Source organism: Apium graveolens, unplaced genomic scaffold (assembly GCF_009905375.1).
Source record: "Apium graveolens cultivar Ventura unplaced genomic scaffold, ASM990537v1 ctg5309, whole genome shotgun sequence".
Classification (NCBI taxonomy): domain Eukaryota; kingdom Viridiplantae; phylum Streptophyta; class Magnoliopsida; order Apiales; family Apiaceae; genus Apium; species Apium graveolens.
Genome location: NW_027418922.1, coordinates 51,831 through 56,553, shown reverse-complemented (window position 1 = coordinate 56,553; position 4,723 = coordinate 51,831). Strand labels below are relative to the sequence as shown.

The 4,723-nt window shown below is 42.0% G+C and overlaps 1 non-coding gene across 1 annotated transcript; it reads left to right on the top strand.

The window, feature by feature from the left end:
* The first annotated feature begins 3,599 nt into the window (after positions 1-3,599).
* On the top strand, positions 3,600-3,706 carry LOC141702600 (small nucleolar RNA R71). The gene has a single exon (XR_012567197.1). It is a non-coding gene; the product is annotated as a small nucleolar RNA R71 (small nucleolar RNA).
* The last annotated feature ends 1,017 nt before the right edge of the window (positions 3,707-4,723 follow it).

The following is a 4,723-nucleotide window of genomic DNA, read 5'->3' as shown; positions in this document are numbered from 1 at the left end:
TGATGATCTGGTCAGCTCCCTGTCTAAACAAATATGGTTCATCCCACATATACCACTTCACCTCATGCAGAAACTTCTTCTTTTGAGCGGAGGTCAAATTAGGAGGCATTACATTGCTGACGAGATAGTTTACAATATCTGTAAACCATGGTTCTTCCTCCTGAACTGCAAACAACTGCTCATCCGGAAAAGATTCATTGATTAATATCCTATCTTGTGAAGTAGAATCGGGATTCTCCAACCTAGAGAGATGGTCAGCTACTTGATTCTCAGTACCTTTTCTATCCTTGATCTCTAACTCAAATTCCTGCAGTAAAAGCACCCAACGAATGAGTCTCGGCTTCGAATCCTTCTTGGAAACCAGATAGCGAATAGCCGCATGATCAGTGAATACTGTTACTTTTGTACCAAGTAGATAAGATCGAAATTTCTCGAAACCAAAGACTATAGCCAATAGCTCCTTCTCAGTAGTGGTGTAGTTCATTTGGGCCCCATTTAAAGTCTTACTCGCATAGTAGATCACATGGAAGAGATTTTTCTTGCGCTGTCCCAGAACTGCACCTACCGTATAATCACTCGCATCACACATCATCTCAAATGGTTCTTTCCAATCTGGTACTGTAATAACTAGTGCAGTGATCAAACTCTTCTTGAGAGTCTCGAATGCTGCCAAACATTCCTCATCAAATTTGAAAGGCACATCTTTCTCAAGCAAATTGCACAACGGCTTAGATATCTTTGAAAAGTCCTTGATGAATCGCCGATAAAAACCCGCATGACCAAGAAAACTACGGATTCCTTTCACAGAATTAGGTGGTGGAAGATTTTGAATGACTCCCACATTGGCCTTGTCCACCTCCAGACCCTTGTTAGAGACCTTATGCCCAAGAATAATGCCTTCACGCACCATAAAATGACATTTCTCCCAATTGAGCACCAAATTAGTTTCCACGCACCTTTTGAGTATGGCGCGCAGATTATTCAAACATTCATCATATGAATGTCCAAAGACGGAGAAGTCGTCCATGAACACTTCGACATTATTTCCAATCATGTCAGAGAATATAGCCATCATACATCTCTGAAAAGTGGTCGGGGCGCCACATAACCCAAACGAAACTCTGCGAAAAGCAAACGTGCCAAATGGATAAGTGAAGGTAGTCTTTTCCTGATCCTCTGGTGCAATACAAATCTGATTATACCCTGAATAACCATCCAGAAGACAAAAATACTCATGACCCACCAACCTGTCAAGCATCTGATCAATAAATAGAAGAGGGAAGTGATCCTTCCTTGTGGCTTTGTTCAATTTTCTATAATCCATGCATACTCTCCATCCTGTAACTGTTCGAGTGGGGATGAGCTCATTCTTTTCATTTTCTACCCCAGTGATACCTCCTTTCTTAGGTACACATTATACAGGGCTTACCCACGAGCTGTCAGAAATAGGATAAATGATGCCTGCATCGAGCCATTTCAGAATTTCTTTCTTTACCACCTCCTTCATGATAGGATTCAGTCTTCGCTGCTGTTCCACAGTCGGCTTACTACCTTCCTCTAGCAGAATTTTATGCATACAATATGAAGGACTTATCCCCTTGATGTCTGCTATGGTCCATCCAATAGCCGATTTGAATTCTCTCAAAATCCTTAAGAGCTTGTCTTCCTCACTACCTGAAAGGTCAGATGAAATAATAACAGGTAAAGTAGATGCATCACCTAAAAAAGCATACCTCAAGTGTTCAGGTAATGGCTTGAGCTCCAAGGAAGGTGCTTCCTCTATTGATGGTTTGAGCTTTCCTTCAGCATTCTTGAGGTCAGAAGTACCAAGAGATTCAAATGGCATGTCCAGCTTTCGCTTCCAGGGAGAAGCGTTCAGATATTGTAATTGCTCGTTGCCATCTTCATCGTCGCTGTCAAAATCCCCCACTAAGGCCTTTTCCAATGCGTCAGTCATTAGCATGCGATCGAGTTCCGAAGTAACCGCAGAATCAATCACATCCACTTTAAAGCACTCTTCATCTTCTGTAGGGAATTTCATTGCCTTGAATACGTTGAAGGTCACATCTTGATCTTGTACCCGCATAGTAAGTTCACCTTTTTGTACATCTATCAAGGTACGGCCAGTAGCCAAGAAAGGTCTTCCCAAGATTATGGGAATCTTCTTATCTTCCTCAAAATCCAGAATAACAAAATCTGCAGGAAAGAAGAGCTTATCCACCTTAACGAGCACATCCTCCACTATGCCCCTTGGGTAAGTAATGGAACGATCAGCCAATTGTAGAGACATGTATGTGGGTTTTGGATCAGGCAGATCCAGCTTTTTAAAGATCGACAACGGTATCAGATTAATGCTTGCTCCTAAATCACAAAGGCACTTGTCAAAAGTCAAATTGCCAATGGTGCAAGGAATGGTGAAGCTACCTGGATCTTTCAGTTTTGGTGGTAACTTTTGCTGCAGAACAGCGCTGCATTCTTCCGTGAGAGCAACGGTCTCAAGGTCATCCAGTTTCACCTTCCTTGAAAGAATACTCTTCATAAACTTCGCATAACTAGGCATTTGCTCCAGAGCCTCAGCGAAAGGTATATTGATGTGAAGTTTCTTGAACACCTCCAGAAACTTACCGAACTGTCTATCCAGCTTTTGTTGCTGTAATCTCTTAGGAAAATGTGGTGGAGGATAGAGCTGTTTCTCCCCTGTATTAGCCTCAGGCAGAGTGTGTTCAACAGTAGTCTTCCTTGGTTCCGCCGCTTTCTCCTTTTGCTTAGCTTCTTCATCTCTAATTTCAGCTTCTCCTTCTTTTGCCTTTTCAGCATCAGCAACTTTTCCAGACCTTAAGGTAATAGCCTTGACTTGCTCTTTAGTTTCCTTCCTGCCTGGTACTTTCGTGTCACTGGGAAGAGTGCCAGGTTGACGATTGAGCACTGCATTGGCTAATTGACCGATTTGATTTTCCAAGGTCTTGATAGAAACCGCCTGACTCTTGCATAACAGCTTAAGTTCCTCAAAATCGGCACTAGTAAGTGCAGCTGTACTTCCCTGTTGAGGATATGATTGCCTTGTAGCATACTGCTGTGGTTGCTGGAATCCAGGTGGGTTAAACTGTTTACTCACTCCTTGCTGATATGGTGGCTGAATAGCATTCTGATTATTCCCCCAGCTGAAATTTGGATGATTTCTGTTATTAGGATGATAGGTCGCTGGCACAGGCTGCTGTTGTCGATGATAATTGTTCACATACTGAACAGATTCGTTGATAAGAGAACACTGATCCGTAGTATGAGAACCTGCACAAAGCTCACAAACCATAGCTATTTGATTAACTCAATATGTAGCCAGAGAATCAACCTTCATTGATAGCGCTTGAAGCTGGGCTGCAATAGCGGTGGCTGCATCAACTTCCAGAATACCTGTTACCTTACCTGACGTCATCCTCTGAGTTGGGTTTTGATGCTCATTTGCAGCCATAGTCTCTATAAGATTATACGCCTCAGTATAGCTTTTAGCCCATAAGGCGCCTCCAGCTGCTGCATCGAGCATGGGCCGAGATTGGGCCCCCAAACCATTATAGAAACCAGTGATCACCATCCAATCAGGCATTCCATGATGTGGACATTTTCTCAACATTTCCTTGTAGCGTTCCCAAGCCTCACACATAGATTCTGTAGGTTGCTGCGCAAACTGAGTAAGAGCACTCCTCATAGCAACAGTCTTTGCCATCGGATAAAACTTCACCAGAAACTTTTGCGCAAGATCTTGCCACGTAGTGATGGACCCAGCTGGTTCAGAATGTAACCAGTCTTTAGCCTTGTCCCTCAGTGAGAATGGGAAAAGCCTCAACTTGATAGCCTCATCAGTCACGCCATTATACTTAAAAGTGCTGCAGATCTCGATAAAATTCCTTATGTGCATGTTGGGGTCTTCAGTCGCCGCTCCTCCAAAAGAAACAGAATTCTGCACCATCTGAATAGTGCCCGGCTTGATTTCAAAGGTGTTAGCTTGAATAGCCGGATGAAGAATGCTCGACTGAATGTCATCAATTTTTGGCCGAGAAAAATCCATAAGAGCTGGATCAGCTTGAACAATACGATCACCCATGTTTACTGTTTCTTTCCGCTCAGTTCCTGAATCCGAATCTTGAAAATCTAACTTCTCCGGAATATCAAGAACTTCGTTTGTCTCCTCAGCTGTATCTAAAGTCCTCTTGCGAGTACGAGAACGAGTTTGCATAAACGCTTGCTAAAGTACCTGAAACACAACCGGAAACAATAAGTAACTACTACGTCCTAATCACTGAGTCCTAATGACCAATGATGGTAAGTACATAAATTAAACAAATACGCCGAGTCCCCGGCAGCGGCGCCAAAAACTTGTTAGGGCGAAAACACGCGCTAATATTCACGCAAGTATACGCGTTCGCAAGTAATATAGAATACTTTCTAGTTCGTTCCCACAGAGACTCAGACTAATTATTGTCTAATTAAACTCACTCACCAATGTATGATTACTTCTCAATATTAAGACACTAACACTTAGAATTGTTGACTAAATATTAACTACAATTAACTACTTAATTAATCACTTAATTAACACTTCAAATTATCAATAATAAAACACTCATGAAATCACAACTTCATTACTACTTCCTTCAATAGTCATTATTATTACCTTTAGCATGTGACAGTGATGATATTAATCGAATAACACAAAACTGATAAAAGC